Here is a 22,372-nt window from a genome sequence, read left to right as displayed (position 1 = left end):
TGTCTTCTTTTCAGTAATAAATTGTAGTAGCTAATTTATATGCATTTTTCGGGACTCTAACCATATCTAGAGCTGAACATCTAAGAAGAAAGAACGACGATTTGTTCAGGCATTGGTTTGCTATATCTCAAATTGCTTAAATTGGTCATTTTTTTTTGTTGTTTCTTTTATTGCAACATCTGAGAAACAAAATAAATCGTTTCAATCAGTAATCTGAAGTAAAAAGTAAGCATTTCTTGTATTCTTTTTTCACAAAGAATAATCTTGCAAGTGGTTGTATTCCTTTGGGAGTTTAAGGGAAAAAAGAGAAGTAACGAAATCTGCTCCATAAGTTAGAATAAGTAGTGTAGAATGAAAGTAAATCCCTTTATATTGCAATATGGAGCAATCCGGCGGCCCCTTTGCCTCTATGGACACTACCAGCCCTTTACCACTTGTTTAAACCTATTGAAATCCCCATGGAGATTTAAAAAAAAGAACTGTAAAAAAGAGCGAGGGTGGCTGTGAACATCGCACCCTTTGCCCTTTGACCTTACACTCTCTTCCGTTTATCCCTGCGCATATTTTGATAGGACATTGTAAACTTTCTTCTTCATTTTTTTGATACACCCTCGCATTTATATGCTTTTCTCTTTTTTTTCCCCCAACCAAGCACTTCATTCTTGAATAAATCCCATCCACCCTGCTACATGTTTTTTAAATCTACTTTAGGGTAAAGTTCATACCTTTTGACACAAATCTTCCCCACCATTCTTCTCAACAAAGGAAACAATTTATATTCCACACATAGTTATTTTCCTTCGTATTTTTTTCTTCTTGTTATGCTCTCGTTATTGGCGAGTACCTACTCCAAGGAACTTTACTATGATCTTAGCATTCATTGTCCAGATCTCTGATCCAAAGGATACGTTCGAATATCCTGCAGAAGTTTTTTAGCTTTTTTTTTGTTCCAATAGCTTCGAGTCCAGAAAGCAAGATAGTTTGTGCGACCGAATCGTATGAAAGTGGTTAGAAAAATGGGTTGGACAGAAAATGGACGATAACAAGCGGTCCCAGAGGTTGAATGGTGGGCTGTAAGTAGAAAAAGACAAGGTCTTCTTTGAAGAGGAATGATGGAGTAAGAAAGAAAATATTTTTAAAGGCTAGAGGAAGGTATCGATTTCTTGGGGGATTCTATGGTCTTCAGCATCCCTTTAAACGTGATACTTCTGTACAATTCATCAACTGTTCTGCATCTATAAAACATCTAGAGACATTCAAATATGATCGTAGTCTTGGAACAGGGTTCTTGGATCACAAAAAACCGTCTGCTTTTATTCTTAACAATTCACGTCCTTGACATAAATTGATTTCAACAGAAATTAAAGCAAGAATTGTGTCTGCTAATAAAACGTATGCTTCAGGCAGAGACAACAAATTAAAATTAGACGCCTGACAAAGATGGGGGCTCTATGATTCTTTAATTCACTTCATATTGTCCAGGTTTATTTCAAAATCTAATCCTTCGTCGTGTATTTGTGGTTCTGAGAGTTGGAAATCAGTGGCTTAGTTCTAATCAGAAGATGAACTACTTTTTTAATAAATTGGACATCATTAAAACAATTCAGAGTATTTAAAGCAGTCGATTGTAGTAAAGAAACAGAATAAAGAGATAATGAGGGGAGTAACAAATCGCCAATGAAATAGCACATTCTACCAAGTTATAGGTTCTTTATCTTTAGGAATTTAGAGACATTTATTTATCGGTCACTCATATAATTGAAATTACCATTCAATAAAAGGGGTTTGCATTTAATGTTAACCCCAACGTCATTTTTAATTCCTAACCCTCTTAAAGTCAATTCTCAAAATGTAGTTCATGTAGGAATGCATGTACTAATGTACTATATAATAAGGATAAAAAAGTTTATAAATAAAATCAGTAAACATTTTAATATTAAATCACAAAAAATGGATAACATCATTCAATAAAATGGTTGATGGAGAAGAATTTGACATAAACTTCAGGTCGAATGTACTGGAGAGACTTAGAAAAACAAGTTCCAAACTTTCTACCATTTGAAAAGAGTCAGTGATAGAATGTGAATGGGACCAATTTCTATAAATTGCTTAACTTTGCAAAACATGCATTTCCTGTGTAAAATCTATTTATAAAATTTGTTACACTTCCGTTCACTTTTTTTTTAGCAGCTGTAAGAGAAAGTGTGGTAAAATAGTTCACAAAATCACTGGAGTCAATCTTTTCTTCAATAAATTGATTCCATCTGATTGATTGATTGATTCTATTTAATCTTAATACTTAAACCTAAAAAACTCAATGAAAAATAAAATAAATACTAATATGTAGAGTTATCTAAATACCGATAGCGAAGAAAAGGGTTTCAGGTGATTGTAAAAAAGACTTATAGATACAGAAGCTCAAGACAAACCCTATACACACTAGTTTAGTGGTACCATCATTAACAACTAGGTGACACTATCGGTACTTTAGCATAACTTTCTGCCTGTTGTTTATGGGCTGGTGATTTATAGACATAGAGCCAGTTTTGGACCATTAATCACATGACACGGCCAGGAGGTGCTTGCCAACATCTCCAAGCTATGTACGTACCTTTCGTCTCACATCAACTCTCCCTCCTATATATTCTTTTCTTTTTCATAAAACCGGAAGATATTTCTTCTTGATATTCTTATAATTTAGAACAGCTTTAATAATTACATTTTTGTTTTAAAACTCACGTCTTTACCAATTTTTGTTTAACTTAAAGTAAAAAAGTAAAGTTATTTTTATTTGATGATTTTTTGTGGCGCTCTTGTTTTATTTGATTATTTCTGATGTTATCACACCATCTGAAGATGATACATAGGTTTGTTAAGGAGGTTTTCGGCTTCCTACGTTTCTACCATGTTTCTACACTTGATGATTCGGTCACAGAAATCTCCTTTTTTTTGCCTTTTTGCCAGCATCGTCTAGGTGCTTATCACTAGAATATCACTCACTCACCATTATTACTTATAAATACATTCGCTTCACACATTCATCCCTCTACTATATACAACTATTTACATAAACTACAGCTGATGGATGGATCAGAACTCTATATTCCTGCCGTACTTATGGCCTAACCGAAATCCTTCTCTAATCATTTTCTTCCATTCATTCTATAACTTTTAAATACATTCATATTTCATTGCTAGCTCTGCTATAGATTTAAGCACATAACACATGTTAGATGTTGGTGGAGAATATTATGTCTTCGTAGCGAAATGGTGCATCTAAATACCAGTATATGTCGTCAAACATTCGTTTCCTTTCCAGTACATAATGTAGACATATCATTATTATATGTTTGAAATCTTTCTCCTCATTGCAATCTACGGCAAAGAGGAGAGGACCTTTTTTCTTCTTAAATTTCTTAACTTTTCTGAGAAAGTGTATGTATTGTTCTTTGAAAAGTTTTTTTAAAAGATTATACGAGGTGTGTTCAAAAAGTAACGGGAATTTTCGTTTTTTGAAAAAAATATTTATTTATTCATCTACATTAATATTGTCGCCTTCAAAGTAGTCCCCTTCGCATACAATACACTTGTGCCACCGCTTTTTCCAATCCTCGAAACACTTCTGAAACTCGATCTTTGTGATAGCTTTCAGCTCTTTCAGCGATTCGCTTTTAATGTCCTCTATGCTTGTAAAACGACGGCCTTTTAATGTTCTCTTTATGTTTGGAAATAGAAAAAAGTCACATGGAGCCATGTCTGGCGAATATGGAGGCTGGGGCATCGTTAAAGTTTTGTTTTTGGCCAAAAATTCACGAACAAGCAATGAAGTGTGAGCAGGTGCATTATCGTGGTGCAAAATCCATGAATTGTTTTGCCACAAATCCGGGCGTTTTTTTCGGATTGCTTCACGCAAACGGCGTTGAACTTGTAGGTAGTACTCCTTATTGATTGTTTGACCTTGTGGCAAGAATTCATGATGCACTATGCCATTAAAATCGAAGAACACAGTGAGCATAACCTTCACATTCGACCGCACTTGTCGAGCCTTTTTCGGTCTTGGCGATCCAGAATGCCTCCACTGGGACGATTGAGCCTTAGTTTCGACATCATATCCGTAAACCCATGTTTCGTCACCTGTTATAACACGTTTCAGTAGATCCGCATCGTTGTCGACTTCATTGAGTGACTCTTGAGCAACTTCCATTCTCCGCTGTTTTTGTTCGAAATTCAACAATTTTGGAACAAATTTTGCTGCCACACGTTTCATACCCAAAACATCCGAAAAAATTTCATGGCATGAGCCAATTGATATGGCAACATCATCAGCGACTTCTCTGATTGTGATTCGGCGATCGTTCATAACCATTTCTTTCACTTTTTTCACGTTTTCATCGGTTGTTGATGTGCTTGGACGTCCAGGTCGTTCGTCATCTTCAACGTTTTCGCGGCCATCTTGGAAACGCTTATACCACTCGTAAATCCTTGTTTTACTCATAGCAGACTCACCATATGCCTTTATTAACATTTCACACACTTTATTTCATTTTTTACGCAAAATTTAATACAAATTCTTTGATCCATTTTTTTTAACAAACAAAAATCGCCAAGCTCGAAAAACACGTCTAACCTTAACGGCTGCCACTTAAGAAGTAAACAATGAATATTACTGAAAATTTTATCGTACTTCAGGGGCATGTGTACCAACACAATAAAAAAAAAAATTTTACAATCAGACTCTCCAAACCCGCGAAATTTAAAAATTCCCGTTACTTTTTGAACACACCTCGTATATGTAGTTGATTTTTATGGAATTTCTTTTAGAGAATTTAAATTACGTCAAGTCAAGTCTTATAGCTTTAATGTATACCTAGATCTACTACTCTACAATGTCTTATTACAGTACCATAAAACAGATAAAAGTTAATTTTATAATGGGTAATCATTATTAAAGTACTTCACTAACAATATGATTTCCAAACTACTTTACACCTCTGTTACTTTAAATGGATTAAATTTATGTAACATTCATGCAAGATTTATAACAAGTTGTTTCTTATTTGTAAATAACTGTGTGTAATTTGTGCTCTTGTGTTCTGCTATAACACAATTTATAGGAGTGATTCATCTATAGGCTTTAATTAAAAAGCAAAATTGGTGCTTAGAAAGAATAAAGGCAAAAGCGTACAAAATTTAAATATTGAGATAGCAACAATTTACCAGCCATTACTGGATTGTCTTTTCTTTAAAATTATTATTATATAAGAAAATTATTTCTTTACAAACACACATTTGTTTTGTTTTTTTCAGAAAAACGTTTTGGTTCGTTGTTTGTGTCAAAATGGTTATCCAACTAGTCGTTATTATTTTTCTACGCACTCAGCTGATTTAAGTCACAGTTGGTTGGCTAGTTTATTTGCTTTATCGCCATTATTTTATACTCAATTTTTTTTGCCTTTATTAGGGGGGAAAAACCAAAAAGAAAAATGGTTTTAGAGGAGGACAAAGTTTGGCAACTCTGAGAACGTTACTTTGCTGAATGATTGTAGGTGTTGATATTGGTGAAATAGAATGAATGCCTTAAATAACTACGAAATAGCATTTTGGAAGGATAGAAAGGGGTTTTGGTTTTGGGGAAAAATAGATAAATTTAAAATTTAGATAAATATCATCTCTGTGGGTGGTGATTTAGAATACACCCACAGTAAACGCTGCTTGTCGTAAGAGCCGACTAAAAGGGTAGCCCTGAGCTACAGTCCGTGGTTCTCAGTCTCCCTATCTTCTAATTTCCATCCTATTCTTCCACCTTTCTTCCTGTACAGGCAGACAAGGCAACTTGTCTAGGGGAAGGAGAACCCCAAAATCAAAGCTGCTGGTCCTCCAGGTTGTCGTGAAGGGCCAGCTCCTCGACCGATAAAAAATTTTTATAAGTGGCTAAACGACTCAATGAAGATAAATATTTCATTTAATAGAAGACAGAAAACGATCCATTCCTTAATATTCCAGAATCTGTTCCTGAGGCTTTCACTTTTAAGTCCATGCCACTGCATTGGTAGTTGCATTTTTTTTTTAAATTTTCCAATTGAGCATTGGATATATAGTCCTCCATGATTGACATAGTCAATACTCAAGCAAAAATATGGTTACAAAGAAACTTTTGCTGACACTAACTTAGCCTTAAGTTTTGATGAAAACTCCAAAACTTTTGACCCCTTTTGAATCGAGACCAAATTAAATATTCAGTGTAAGGTCTCTTGTTATCTGATTTCTGCTAAGCAACTTCAAATAGAATTACCTCTTTAAGTTGTTCAGTTACTTTTTCCCCTTGTTTTCTGTACCACGATACATGTTATAATCTTCTGTATTTTCAACTGTTGTTTTATTTTACTTCTGATTAATTCCTCTTACTTCTAAATATTTTCGCTAAACACCACCATCTTTATAGAAATTATAGAAGGTGATTTGAACCCATTAAATGCTTTGATTGATATGATCTATTCAAATGTGGATAAAGTTTTTGTTTTAACAATAAAATTGCAGCATCCAAGCGGAAATTAGTTGTTGCTAATAATGCAACAGCGTGTTAACAAGAAGACAGAGTAAAACGTCAATTAATTGTGTGCAAGTGAAGAAGAGGGCAAGAAGTAACGACAGGGGTCGAATGGAGAGGATCGATTCTAGTGAATTTGGAAATCTACTCTTCAACAGCCTGCCTTAACTAGCGCTACAATCGTTCCTCTTTTAAATTGATCTTCATTAACCAACTTAAGGGTGTTGTAAATAAATTCGGCTTTTAGTACTGCACTTTTAGTGCAATGTGTCAACTTTTCGGTCCAATATGTTTGTCTGTGAACACTGTAACTGGAAAAGATAAAAAGCAGGTCCAATCATAGGCCACCAATTACTGTAATCAGCAAAACCATTTGACAAAGGGAAGAATCCTTACTTGTTGTGGAAGGAAATGGGTCCTTGATTAGGGCATAAGAAACGCTTCTTGGTGGAGGCTACAATATCCATGGTATGTCAATGTCCCAAAAGTCCGAAAAAAAAGCTTTCCACTTATTTATTCTTGGTGAAAAGTAATGTGGATAACTTTTCTGATTTGAGAACACATATAAAGGTATTCTGTCTAAACAAAAAAAGGCCAATATTTAGGATTGATTCCAATAAAAGGAGGCAAGGGTCCCAGAAAATTGCAAGAATTATTCCAGGATCTTGTTCGTTTGGATATGGGGAAGTAAGAAGCCTTTAAGGATTACTAAGGAAAGCAGAATTGGCCACAGTTAAACGGACAGAAAAAGTGAAAGACCTAAATTCAGATGACTGGATGATGTGGTATCCGATTTTAAAATAAGGAGACGAAGAAATTAAATAAAGAAGAATTGTAGATGTGAGTGAGGAATTGAAAGAGTCATCCTGTATGCACAGTTCAGCCAAGAAAGAAGCAACTGAACTTTAAATTGGTAAGTTTAAGATATTCTTAAGGAATAATACATACAAAAAAGCATAATCATAATTGTTAACGTAACATTCACGATTTTAATAATAAATACTTTTATTCTAGATAAAACAATCATTTAGAATAAGAGCGAATACACTTATTAGTATGATTTCTGTAAAATAATAACTGCATTACATAAAGCCAGATTAAAAGGCTTGCATATCTTCTTTAAACATATTAATATTCTAGCAAAGTACGAAGAAAACAATGAACGTTTATAAAATAAAGTAATAATGAGTAAGGGAGACGAGGAAATATTCAAATCGTCTCAAGCATATCCAGTGGTTAAACGTTTTACCCGGAATACATCTTAATTATATGTTCGTCATTAATTATACATAATATCTTTTACAAGACAAATTGCGTCATAAATATTAATTCTTATCACGAAGGAGAACCAATTAATGGGTAAAATGTTAATTTATAGCTGTTTTTCAATTTCATTTTATTCAACTTTTTTTTTTTAAATGCAATTTTTTAGTTTTTAAACAAGTTTTATTATCTTCTTGACAAGTGTTGGCAGTATTTAAATTGGAAAAGATTTATGCTCTTAAAATATTTTTTCCTCTTTGATTTTGAATATTACTACAGAAATACCACTTTCTTTTGCGGCGATACTCGAAGTTCTTTGCTTAAGCATATTCAGTCCCGTCTTAGATTATTAATATGTTTGGCATAATACAAACATAATCCACGGTCTTTTTTAAGAATTACTGTGGCTCTCTAAGGATCCAGTGTTTGTACACAGATTTCAGCCGAATGTAATTTTCACAGCGTATCAAGATAACGTAGAGTGTGTTTAAATGCAAGTAGTTATTTTAAAATTAAAAGATTTGTTTGAGGGTCTATCAAGTCGTTTAGTTGATTGATTCAGAATTAGATTCAAGAATTTGAATGTTTGGTTGCAAGGATTCTGGTAAGAATGTTCAACTCTTATTTTAACATCAACAGTTCTTTAATTTCAGTCAATCATTCAACAGTAAGTAAGATGATTAGTACGAATCATCAATGGATCTCTGCAGATCAATGCTTTCTTGAAATGCAATCATCTCTTTACAGCATGATGGAAGCAAGACAAATACAGATAGGCAGGGGAAGTTAAGAATAACTTTACTTTCCTCTTCAAGTGATGGGGGCTAGCTAGCGGAGAAACATCCCCAGAAGCCATCAAGATCGCCTCTCTGGCTGTCTGTTTATTAAGCATAGTTAAAAGCAGAAGATTCCTTCCAAACTCTACCCAATTAGTAATATTTCTCCTTCCATCATTTTAAAATTTCACTTTTTAATCTTGAGGTAAATTAAATGCTTCGCTTCGTCAGCGTACTTTATAAAATAAGTATGAACTCCCGATCTGTAAGAGTATGAAGAATGATCTCTTGCCTCTTCTATATTCTTGTTCTATGAAAATCTCCTCGCCATCATTTTAATGCACATCAACTTCAGATCAACTTCAAAAAGAGACCGATCGCTGTTTCCAAAAAAAAAAGAAAAAAAAGTGCCTTCCAAAGAACGAATCAACAGCATCTTTCACCTAGAGTGGTAGCCATTTCGTTGCCTTCAGCGACAAAAGCAACACCATCCCAAGATAGGGTATCTGTATTATTCCTGCCCAATAATTGAATTGCCAAATCGTTCCCAAATCAATCATCTTCAAACTGGCTCTACATAGAGGTTGCTCTAATGATAGACTTCCAGATGAGGGTTCCTGCTGCTCCTGATTCTTGTAAAACTTCTCATCCTCACACCAAACTGATATCACAAGAGGTAAATAGTTGATTTAAATTTCTCTCTCCTAGAAAATGTTCCTGATACTTAGAACTTAAAATTACAATGACTTTTTCCTGACTAATCCAAATTTGTCGTTTATTTTTAAACAATCTTAAACAAGAAATGTTCAGTTATTTCCAAGAAACAATCTATTCAATAGTGTGCTCTCTTCTTTAAGTGACTAAGCGATTGGGAGCTCTAGTAACTATATTGATGGTTAACTCCTCAATTCAATTAATAATTTTTAGAGCGAGCATTATTAGACCAAGTTATCCTATCTAGAACTTTCTAAAAATTAAAATTGACCCAAATAACCAAACGAAGATCAAGAGAGGAGGCTATTGGAATTAATTATTCATATTTAAATTAAAATTTAGTTAAACCTAATTAAGTTAGAGTTTGTAGTCTATTTTATAGTCTAAATGTCCATAAATAAAATATAATTACAAACTCGGAGACTAAAAACTGAAGAACGATTTATTTTTGAAAAAATCATAATTATCTATTTTTTAATTTGTAATGTAATTTATCCATAAAATAATCATTAATATTCAAACTTGATTTCGTTTAATTATTTTTTCTTAATATCGTACAAATTTTAATCTAAGAAATTAAAATAAAAATGGCCGCCTATGAATTTTATCCTGCCTTGTAATGTGTCGTCCATTTTTTTTTTTTTTTTTTAATTTAAAAAAGGGGTTGGTATTAAAATGATGGGTTGCCTTGAAGGTAGTGAGAGGGACGTAGACACACTAAAACTCCGGATTGAAGGGAGTAAGTTGTGAAGAAGTAATGGTGGTAGATGAAGGGGTTTATATGATGAGGAGGTATGTGTATGTAAGTTTGAGGGTGCTCAGAGCGCAGGGCCACTGTTATATTGATCAGAATGGGGGTGGAACTTCCTCTTCTGTTAGATCTCTCAGCACAAGCTGTATGAAGCATTGGGTAAGGGTGAATGAGATCCCAGCTATGGTAGCGCGCGGCTGGGTGAGGCCAGGATATCGATTGAAGGGAAGGAAAAGGAAGAAATACTGTGCAGGAACAATGTTGCGGGGCGATCGGCGGGTGAGGGGGAGCTTCATTAGGTAGCCACGGCCACCACGATAATTGGCGATGCGCCCTTCGTCCACTCTTCCTTCCTTCCCAATTCACAGACTCCTCTCTCAATCGTTCACATCCCTTCACATACGCACGCTCTCTACAACCAACTCACTCTATCCATATTCTTAGGGCATGATCTAGTGCTGACCCTCACGCGAATATGCAACTCGCCTCTAAATCACCAGACTGGAACTCATTCGTCTATTTCCTCTGCCGGACCCGCTGAAAAAGAAGGAGGGCCTGAAGAAATCAAGAGAGACAGATATAGCTGAGGAATAAAATAGAAATGATAAAGGACAGGACGAATGGCACTCACCTACGCGCGCGCACAACTAAATACTCTAGCACGCAACATTGCATCCCATTTATTTATTTTTTTTTTCATCCATTTATTTCTAGGGACCCGTATTATATATTTTATTTAGTTGTTTATATTTAGTAATATTTTAACTTCCATAAACAGTAGAGCCAGATTATCCTCAACCTCTGTGTTCACTCTGAGTCCAGCACTAGCGCGTCCTTTCAGCAACCAGGTTCAAAACAACTACAGCATTAATAATAATGATGAAATTAACACTTTCTATAATTCAAAAAACAAAAACTACAATGCCCCCTCAAAAAGGAGAAAAGGGCTTATCTTACTTAATCAAATACTCAATAGGGTTTGTTTCCGGAATTTCCGATAGCTCTGCGCATGAGAGCCACACCTAACTAGTATTCTTATAGCCCTTTCTTAAGGAGAAGAGATAAAGCCAGAATTGTGTAAGACAAAACTCTCTTTGGAGATCGTTAATAAATGGCACATCTACCAAAGTAATTATTAGTAGCACCCTTAGCAGAAATCATGACTAAGAAGAAACTTCATAACAACCAAATCAGCCAAAACGGTAATTAAGGTAGAGAAGTTCACGTCTGAGGTTAGACAAGCTTCTTCAGGTTCTCTTCTTCGTTCAGATCTAAAGAACATGCTAACAAGTTGTTTTTTTTTTTCTCTTACAGGGCATTGTCTGCTCGGTGGAGTACTGAAGTAGCCTGTGAACCAGGAACTTGTTGGCACCTGTAGACTCTGTGGAGAACAGGAGAAAACTATAGTTTACCTCCTGATGAACTGTGGTACAGTGAGATTTAGATGCTACGGGCAGTTACGTGGAACAAGATATATCCTCACCAGAACTTTCTCAGATTTCGATCTTTCTTTTTACTGAGTCACGTTAACTATCGGAGAGATCTGTCTTGAAAATAAATATGTTGCTAAAATTTTTTGAGTTTGTAGAGAATAGATTGACTGGTCTGATGTATGAATCTCCGTTTGTTTTTATTTTACAGCATCTATTGCTGTATTGTAATATTATTACTTAAAGATGACCAACCACTTTTTAGTTTGAAATTCCTATTATTAATACTTATTGGTAAGGAAGGTTTAGGAAAACTGGATGCCACAATCCCTCATAATGTATTGTTTAATTATATTAAACCTGTTCTGAAACCTACCTAACATTTTGAAAAAATTTCAAGAAAATGAACCATTAGAATCTGCGGAATACTTCTAAGAGCAACTTCTATGAAGTTCAATATCAGATATCTCTGTGCACACCCACTTTAATATTAAAAGTAAATAGTTATTATTTAAAGAAAATCTTTGTAAGCAATTTTCTATAATAAAAAAAATCCCGGAAATCTATTTTCTAAAATGTGCATTTTACTTGACGAATTTTCCACAATCTAGGAATTCTAAATACCATCATTATTTAGAATGCTTCATTAATATATTATGTTTTAAAATGTTTTTAATTAATGCGACTGAATTAATTAAGAGGTTTTCTTTTATATATAATATTAGAAAGATTTTTAGTAAACATAGTGTAGAAATTGGGAGGAAAAAGCTGGGAGTGTGCCGTTTGGAATGAAAGATGTTGACAAATAAGAGGAGAGACTAGGATGATGGTAAGAGCTGGAAGAGCTGTGTGTGGGTGATGATAAAAGCAGTGGAGCAGTTTTCCCCTTGGTCCAGAGTAGAACTAGATATTCATCCATTCAGTATTCCGGAGCCTACTTGGTGTTTGGCGGAGAGACATGTTACTAATGTGTTCGCATTTACACATTCAGTCCTACATTTCCCCCCTCTGTTTCACAAAGATAACCTCTCCAAGCTTCCAGCTTGAATAATCTTTGCTCTAGCTTGGCTTCTCTGTCCATTCCATTCTTGTTCAGTATAACAATAAAGCTCACTCTTCTCTAATACTAAGAGAAAGTAGAAATTGGTTGTGAGAAAATATAAAGCACTTTCTCTAATCAATAGAATTCTATAGTAAAAAAACAATATCTTATTTTTAAACTTAACTTGATTCAGTATGCGATAAGTAAATAGTACAGTAAGTCTTCAATTTACAGTAGATTATTATTTACTGGAGTAAGTTAGCACAGCGAATTACCATGCAACCAGATTGGTGATTCTTCTAAATCTAAACTGTGTAACGCATCTTAAAACTAGTATTAAACTGGGTATAGGGATTATTTTATGCAGGAAGACCAATATTCTTAAAGAGAAAGGTTAATTTATTACTTGCTTCTTCCCTTTCTTTTAAGGTCGCTAAAGGTTTCTCTTATTATAGATATGGAGTATTGTATCTAATATGATTCCATCCTCGTTGGTGCCTAAAAGCATCCAGTCTTCCATCCATAGCATACTACGAGATATCTTATCTCCCTTTATCCGGAAAGGTTCTAGAGCCTTGTTGGCAAAACTTTTTAGATCTATGTACGTGCCAAAAATTAGAAAATATTAATATTTGACGTATAAAAGTGCCAAGTAGTTTTTCATAAGAAAGTTTTATTTAAACGGATCTCGTTGTTTAGTAAGATTTACTTATTCAATAGATCTTATCAATTCTCAAGAAACACTTAACTTATACGAAGTGTTGCTTTTAATAGTACGTAATTGTATAATTTAAAAAAAATGCATAAGTACATTAAAACAACAATTAACATTTAAACAAGCGATAAAAGAGGAATGAAATATGTTAAAATAATATATTTCATAGAATATTTATTTTAATCTTTACAGAAAATAAAAAACTCTAAATAATTTTTAATTAATATAAAAAATAACAAAAAAGAAAATCAAAATCTTTAAATTCAATTTTTCGAGTGAAAACCATTTATTAAAATTCTAAATGGTTTTAATCGGACCCCGTGCCATGCAAATTTTGAAACGTGCCATGGATTTGCTATAACTGTTCTAGTTAGAGTATTTCCTCTACCAACGTCTGGTAATCACCCAAGCTCCCAAATCACCAAATCTTCGTTTTATGATAGTTATGCTCTTCAAAGTACGATATTATAGTTATAATTTCCAGTCAGATCATCATCTGCGTTAGTTCTGAGAGATTTTTCTTTGTGCATATCCTTCATCTTTCTGCAACACTTGTTGGAAGAAAAATCTCTCCCCTTAGAGGGGATATCACCGCCATCTTTGCCAGGTTGTAGGCTATTTCATTTCCTAACTTGTCCTGGTATGGTTTACTTTGCCGATGTCCGTCGTTTACGGAGGTATTCCTAAACAATGTTGGAGTTGACGCTGTAGATCTCGTAGATCTGTTTAATGATGGCCTGTTTATCAGATAGAATTACGATATCCAGATTCCGATATTTCTTATCCAGATTAAAGTTCTGTTGTGTGAAATTCTCTCTGTTCTATGACCTCTGCCGTATAACAGGATTAGCAATAGCAATAGTGAAACTCCATCACAAATCACCGTCTGGAGCGTTGAGTTTTTCAGAAGCGGCGTCTCTCTGGCGTTTCTTGCGTCTCATGTTTTTTTTTTTTTCACTAAAATGTTAATTGATGCTCTTACAAGAGGCTGAGATCGCTAAAGATTTTGAATTTATGAAGTGGAAGAGAATTACCAAAAAGCAACTAAGTACTTGTAGAGCTGCTGGTGCCAAGCAGTAGGTCGGTACAAAATAAGAACCAAAAATTGAAACAACACCATTAAAATCTACAAGGAACCATTAATACTATTCGTTAAAAATCGCAAAGCCAACTAAATTTTAAATAATTCTTTTTAGTTACTCAGTAAAAAAAGCTTTACAAAATGTACAGCTTAAAGTACAGACATAAGTGACTTTTTTAATGTTTTTTCTCCAGAAATGTATTTATGAAATAGATTAAATGATATACATAACTTATGATAGAAATTAAATAAAACAAAACAAAATGTGAACACCAGATTTTTAAAAAATAATGATACAAATATTACATATTTCTATCCACACTTTCATGTTATCACTTTTACAATCTGGTGGGGAGAACAGAAACTAAGTGACCGAACTATTATTAAAGAAATAGATAATAAAATATTGTTTACAGATAATAATTTGAAATTTTAACGGAGAAAGGCTTTAAATTTAATTGCCTTAATTATTTATTGGAAAATAACTATCTATATAATATAAATTAAAAAAATGTAATAAAATTTTATAGCCCTAAATAATAAACACATGTTTATCTGTCATTAAATAATGTAATAATGGACAATGTATTCCAAAGTAAATATTTATTTAACAAGAACAAAAAAAAAGAGAGGGAAATTATTAGAAGACTAATACAAGAATTGCTTGCCAAACAGGCGCCAGTCTGGTTAATTGATAAGAAACTCTCCCTTAATAATTTATCAACTTATTCGTAAAATAACAATTGGACGTGAAATCATATTCTCCGAGCTATTAGCAATACTTCTAGGTAAACTTCTTAAATAGCTGATAATGTGATAGCAGGATTGCTACAAACAAATAGATAGCACAGGCAAATTGAACTCACTAAGAACAATCTCATCTGCAGTCTGTCTACAGAAATAGTATTTACTTATATTGTCTTTCATCCCCGAAACAATTGCGTAAAATCAATCTGAGAAATATAAAAGAAGAGTACCATTTTAGGGTTACGAAGTGCAACAACTCAGTAACAGTGGCGATTTCTGTGAAGAACCAGACAGATCGAGGAGAATCCTGTCTGAAGAGCTGAACATACTCTCCCTGGATCACTTTCGTAAAATGGGATTTCTTAGAGAGAGACCAGAGACGGCACCAGAAATGGTCATACTTTATAGTCAAAGTATATTGTTACATCACAAAAAAGATTATTAAGGCGCGGCAACATCTGAGGTTGGTAACAGGTGACTGGAGACATTTTAGTGCAATGCCGGACTCCAGGCAATGTTCTCTCATTAGAGACATTACTGTCCATCAGTGGGCAGTGAGCTGTAAAAGGCTGCTAGAAAATACAAATCCAAGGGCGAAGCTGGACTCAGTTAATACATTCCCTTCAAATTACTGAGATAAATTCCAAATTGACAATTTATTTCGGTAAATTAAATGTTAATAGTAAGAATTAGGTCACACACATTACAATTTTGTTTTAAAATAAGAGTTCATTCGCATATTTGAGTTTACTTATTCTGCAGTAATGGCCAAGCTATGGAATTCCACTTCTTGTTACAAATTTTATAATTTATTAAACATTCTAAACTCAATTAGAGGTATATAGCTTTCAGGAAAACTTAGAATCTATTTGAACTTTTATTTACTTGTTTCAGAAAAAATAAAAATAAATAAATAAAAAAGCTTGAAGCTCAACTTGTAAACCACATTGAGTAAAGTAAACACATCAGTTTGCAAGACACAATCTAGTTAGAAGTGAATGATTCTAAAGTTACAGGAATTTTTATAGTCCAATGCCCTTTGCAATTTTAATTCTTGTGCCAATGTATTGCACTCCAGCTCAACCAGTAAAAATACCAAAGAGTCTTTTCAGAGGTAAAGAAAATAAATAAAAAAAAAAGAAGAAATAAATATACTTTTTGCTTTGCTTTACTGTTGACATCGAGTAAGAACTAAATTACAACCACAATTAATTCAATTAAAAAAAGATTAATTAATGTTTTAAACGGATTTTAATAGATTGTTATTTGTTAGGAGTTGAGGCTATTTTATTTTTTAGTTTCATTAAATAGCAGTGAGTTGTAATAATATGGTTTAATTACTATTTAAAAATACAAAAGAAATTTAATTTAACATTGGTTTCTCCAACTATTGTACAATAATTATACTTAGACTTTACTTCTTTTTATTTTTAATTTCTGTGCAGAAATTACTTGTAATGGACACATGAAGGCGGTAGCTTTATGAGAATACAAAATTAATGATGAAGACATTGTAAAAGTGATGTATGCTGAATTTATCTATAGAAATCCTAAAAATTGTAATTGTTTGGAAAAATGGCCCCAAGGCGTAGTGCGAAAAGAAAAGTATTCTAATTGGGCTCCTGGTAAATACCCCATTGAATAATAATAATTGGCTGAGGGGTACTAATGACCTCAGTTGTCCATGCCCTCGCCCAAAAATAATAATAATAATTTGGCTGCTGTCTAATGTTTGATTCGCTGGCAATACAGTTCTTGTTAGCTTTCAAAATTGGTGAGGAGATATCCGATGGAATAAAGATTTGGTTACAATCTTTTACAGCGCAATGAAGAAGGTCTTTGAAATTTGGCAATACCGAAAGGTTGTTTAAGAAATCGTGGAGACCAATGTCGGGAAAATCTAGCATTAAAACATATTGGGAAAACGTTGGATTAGAGAGAAATTTTCTACTCTGTACCGAAAGGCAGCAATCAATGAAAGGCTAATTGAAGTAATGAAACGCTAACGCTAAACACGAGCCAATATAGAATAACTGTCTAATATATCCAGAATAAAGGGAGGATCATGCCTGCTGTAATATATATTTTTTAAAGGTTAGATATAAAGAAGAGTTTTCCGAGCTGATGGAAAAGGAAACGGTGAAGAGAGAAGGATGAAAATCAATTGTGCCTTAGATAAGAGATAGATTATATGTTTCTGGAGGTTGGAGTGTAGGTTTTGGTTGTTGGGCATCACGCGACACCAGGATGTACAATATGAAATATATATATGTAAGGAAGAAAAGAATGGACAAAGTCTTGAGGCAACAAAAATTGTATATATTCATTGTGCTGGAATATAGTACCGTAGCAGGGACAAGGGAACAGGCAATGTCTGAGATGAGGAGCGAGATAGATAGATAGAAGGTAGAGGACTAAGGAGAGAAAAAAAAAAGGGAAGGCTACTCCTATATATGATAAAGACATATCCCCTTCGGCCATGTTTGAAGGGGAAAGTGGCGTTGCAGAAGAGGAAAGGAGCCCAGGAGCAGGGAAACAGCCAAGGATAACATACAGGAGATGGCAAAAACCCTAGCTGAGAATATATGAATTTTTCTTGGGTCGGAAAGTCTGTGGTGGGCAGCCTCTTCGCCAGGACCCCACCCTTCCATGAAACCATCTTCTTACTAAACCCTTGGGGGCCTTGCACACACAGCCTGATGGGATTTTAGTTGGCGGTCTTCAGCTGTCTCACAATACACATTTCTGTTTTCTGTTTAATGTTTGTCCACGTGCTCTTTTATTATAAATACAATGATAACCTCATTACCATTACTCCCATGATAACTCCATTACCATTCTACACGAGAATTCATTAACATCTCATCATTTTCAGTTTCACACTTGTACAACCACAGTTATTATTTCTGCAACACAATTTTACTTATCATAGAAGTAAATTTTTAAACTATTATTATTTTTTAATTGTCTTATCAACAAAAAACATTACCTTCACCATGTACGAGTATTAGCCAGACAATTATCCCATCAATTGGAGACTATTCTTTTATTCACTAGCGATAGAAAGGGTAAAAGTTAACAAGAGAATAGAAATTACTTTATTAAACTATCAAAAACAATAGATTTCAGGTGCATGACCGATCTTTGGCAAAATTATATAATAAATTTTAATTATTTCATTCGATGAAAAATTTTAAATATTCTATTGTGATTGATTCTTTTATTTCTTAAAACTATTTCTTTTATTTAAACGCTTTACTTTTTAAGTTTTATGAATTTCCATTGAAGAGCTATCTTAAATTTAACTTACATTTTAACCGTACTTCGAAAAATAAAAGAACTTGTAGCAAAACGTTTTATTTCACATTATTTACACTTCTTTTGTTACTATCTCGTAGCGATTTCTTCAAAGATGATGGCCTCCTTAATGGTATCCTAGCCTAACTCATTCAATACACTCGAAATTCCTACAGAGGTAGTTGATACGTCCAACTACTTGGTTTTTGGCAAATCCGAGTTCATCTCTGCCACAAACGGAGACTGCATGGATTTGGAATTTGTTAAGTTGCCCGCTTTCAATTTTGCAATTAGAATATCTAAGTTTATTGAGCCATCTTTATTAGGCCAAAATGTTGATTCTCTAGTTATGTCGATATTTCTAATAAGATAGGAACTGTAATTCAACGTAGCACAATCAAGAAAATGTTCATTTATTGTTATTAATTTAAACATTTGTCCATTTTTTGTGAACAATATTTAGGAACACTTCCATTCAAATATTTATTTACTTTAAATCTTTATTAAATGAAAGAGCTTTAATAGTGATTTTGGTAACAGATTGGGGATGTCCAAACAGGAAGATAGTTAATTGAAATTGAAGCTGTGGTGAAGGTCCAACTTGAAGGTGAGTGTGTTGTGAAGATAAGCAGGGTAGCTTCATCTCTTCACGTTTCTTATCAATGTTAAACACTCCTAGCCAGTCTGTCCAACAGTACAGCTCAATGATTCTGTTCACCTTTGCCTGCATGATGTTCTTTGTAGGGATGAGGGTTGACCACTTCTCACTTTTACTACTTGATTTACTGAAATGAGCCAATTTCCCATCCAAAGGAAAACCCTAGTCTAGTTTTTTACTAAAAGTTAGGAAGGGGGTGAAAATTTTTAGGAGATTTCTCTTACTTTCCCGATTCATAATAACAGCAATTCAATTTTGAAATGTCATTAACTTTTGACATAATCCTATTGGACTAAACAAGAGTTCCGTACTTGATGCGCTATTTTTTTGATAAAAGAAGTGTCGTGATTTTTAAAAATACGTAAGTTATAAAACAGAGTTTCTTACCAATAGGATGAAAAAAAAATGCCAGTTTTCAGTCGTGATACATTTATTCTGCCGAGCTTTCGACCTAGGGACTAGGTCATCTTCAGGGCTAGTTTACAAAGTAGTATTTTACATTACAGGGTTGGTGAGTCTTCTGCCTTGTCTGTTCATGGACTGAATGTACCACGACTGAAATGGCAATTATTTTTTCATCCTATTGAAACTATGAATCAGTCACCAAAAATAATGAACTATAGTTTCTTATCTTTGGTTTAGAAATAATAGACTTCGACTCGTATTCTTTTCGAGTTTGACTACCTGACCAATTTTATAAACCGTTGGTGGAGATTATAAAATACGATGGAGTTTATCACAACTCTGTAGGTAACAGGGGAGTGTGTTAGCATCAGGGAATAGGAATTCTAACAGCTAGCTTCTGGAGAGGCTTCCTTTGAATTAGCATTCTTGTACCTTCTCTTAATTTGGGAGAATCTCTTAGAGGGCATTGAAGAAGAAGAAGAAGCCTATTTTGTCACGATGAGAGGTGATCCCTGAATGTCGGATATCGTCGCTTTTCCTGGTACTTTCTTTCCTTGAGAAGCTGAATAGTTTCTTCACCTGGGGATACAAGAACAAGATTAGTGCCCAATTTTCTGTATAAACTGGATCGTTCTTTGGGAATCATAACTGAATAAATGATTGTAACTTTATTTAAAAAGAGCGGACAAAGAAAGGATTAAATTGAGGCAAATAGTTATAAATATCAGTTAAAAGGAAATAAAAGAAGGACTTGTAATGGTATAAAGTGTTAGGAAAGTAGGAGAAAGAAAAGAAGTAGAAGAAGAAGGGCAGAATGGAATAGGAGCAGAGTTGGCAGGCTGTGGTCGCGAATTGAATGTGGTGTTTGGAATTAGCGGTATTGGCGCCAATCCAACTATCCCCAGGGCGAGCCCTAATCTCTGCCGTTCAAGATTTGTCACCTCCTTAACATTTCACTAAAGGACGCCTCTTTACGGCTGCTAACTCCTTGCTTCTACTATGGTACGAGCACCCATTCTCGGCCCTTTGGAATTAGCGAGGGCCTTGTTCCATTCAAGCTGGGTTATTTAGTATCTGTAGGTACAACTACCTACACACTTACCCACTATACTGTTACTCTCTCACGGCTCTGTATAGAACCAACGTTCTTTGTACAGAACCAATCGTCTCTAATCTTAAGCGGCCACTTGCTCTCCTTGGTTAAAGGCTACCTGGAGCGTCTTAAACTTTTGCTTACAATAAAGACCCCTGGTTCTTTTTTTTTTTTTTAAAAAATTGCTATTAAATAGTTTTACTTTTTATATTTTCTTGTTCATGTTTTAAAGTGGTTAGAGACCAAACTTGGCTTCTTGCTACAAATGTTCTACAATTTTCAGGTCCAAAGAGATACCGGATGAGAAAAAAAGATCTGTCATTGGATCTAGTTCACAATATTCTAAAGAAAATGTCTATTTTCTTCAGAGTTACTTAACTTCCAATTATATATCTCTCCAATGCAGGATCTATTTCAATGGGTCTGAGCAATGCTTCTTGATAGCCTCAAGCCTGTCTTGAGAGGAAGGTGAGATAATCAAGTTAGTGACTTTGGTCTCTTATCGCAGAAGTATCACTCATATAATAAATTTGGAGTCCGATCTTTCTCCTTCCTATGTAAGTGAGTCCATGTTTAGACGGATTCGGGGTCATTCTGCTCTGTCCTCTTTTAACAATAATAAGAAAGAATAAGTTAAAATAAGAAATCCTTAGAATTAGGAGTTCATGAATAATGAAGGAAGATTTTTGGTCTTAATGTTCCAAACCGGTATCGTCTTACAAATCCACCGATACAGAAAGAGGGACCCAATAATCTATGTTTAGATATTTATTGAGTTTCTGCAACGTGAGGGGGGGAAAACGATGACGCATAGTTAAGTCCTTCACTTAGGCTTATGTGCTCAAATACACAGGAAGTAAATTAAATATAAACATTCGCGCTAAATGAAATGTCAATAGTAAATGACGTCCTAAGAATTGTAGATCGTTGTACCAACAGTGATACGATATGTAACCTATTAGATTGTTTGCAATAGTTGTTAAATAGCGTATTAGTTATTAATGTGAAAAATAGTTTAAACAATAATAATAACAACAGATGTAGTAAATCTTTAATGGCAGAACGTTGAGAAAATATTAGTTACCTAAAGTAACTTTAATGAATAATATAACCAAATCTCAATGTTCTGTTACATCGGTTTCACTTTTTGTACTATACTTTTTACGTTTTCTTTATCTAATTTCACAAAATAAGGTGATGGTTAAACTTTGTGAAATATCGTTATAATAATTTGTTGAAGAATTAAGAGTTTGTTTTAACAAAAGTATGAGTCTCAAATGTTAACAACTTTTTTTTAGTGAACGTTTTGTCTTTACCATCTCCTTTCTTGCAATTTAAGCCTGCCGGAGAGGCTAAATGGGATGCAGTTTAAGATGTTTAACTGCGTTAATAAATAACTTAAGAGTTGTAGGAAAAAGAATGCACTCGACTTCAAGTCCACGTTGGAGTTCTGGTTGGCTGTCCTTCTAGCTTGCTCCTAGAAAACCTCCTGAGTGATGGGAATAGTGTTATGGGTAAAGAAAGACATTGTCCGGAAGCCCGCTAAGGTTCTGGCCACCAATTGACCCAGAAATTGATGCGTTTAAATTTGAGAAGTTTCATCGTTATTCTTTTTAGATACGCAGTTCGTTGGAGGCTGCTCCAACAATTCACAGAACTTCATATCCGAATGAGAAAAAGATTTTTTAGGAATTTTGGCATCCCTGAGGGTATCCCAATCTAACAACAAAAAACAACTCTTTCTGTCACAAAAACCCTTTAAATTTGCTACTGAAAGGCATCTTACCAACGTATATTTGTTCGTCATTTATTTCGTTGTTGCAATTCTTTTTCACTAGTAATAAATTTGTCTA

The 22,372-nt window shown here is 34.1% G+C and overlaps 2 long non-coding RNA genes across 3 annotated transcripts in view; one reads left to right on the top strand and one right to left on the bottom strand.

Moving 5' to 3' along the window:
- LOC141455067 (uncharacterized) overlaps nt 1-12,014 on the top strand; it is a 74,035-nt gene extending 62,021 nt beyond the window's left edge. Inside the window, exon 3 of the long non-coding RNA XR_012459135.1 lies at nt 11,366-12,014. This is a non-coding gene — a long non-coding RNA (uncharacterized lncRNA). The remainder of the gene's footprint in view (nt 1-11,365) is intronic.
- The window catches only part of LOC141455065 (uncharacterized), a 76,665-nt gene that overhangs the window by 15,652 nt on the left and 38,641 nt on the right, over nt 1-22,372 (bottom strand). The window lies entirely within an intron of this gene.

This window comes from Rhodnius prolixus, unplaced genomic scaffold (genome assembly GCF_049639745.1).
Source record: "Rhodnius prolixus isolate KJV_2025 unplaced genomic scaffold, Rpr scaffold_21, whole genome shotgun sequence".
In the NCBI taxonomy this organism is placed as follows: Eukaryota; Metazoa; Arthropoda; class Insecta; order Hemiptera; family Reduviidae; genus Rhodnius; species Rhodnius prolixus.
Note: the sequence above shows the minus strand (reverse complement) of the source record. Positions and strands in the feature narration are given on the sequence as shown.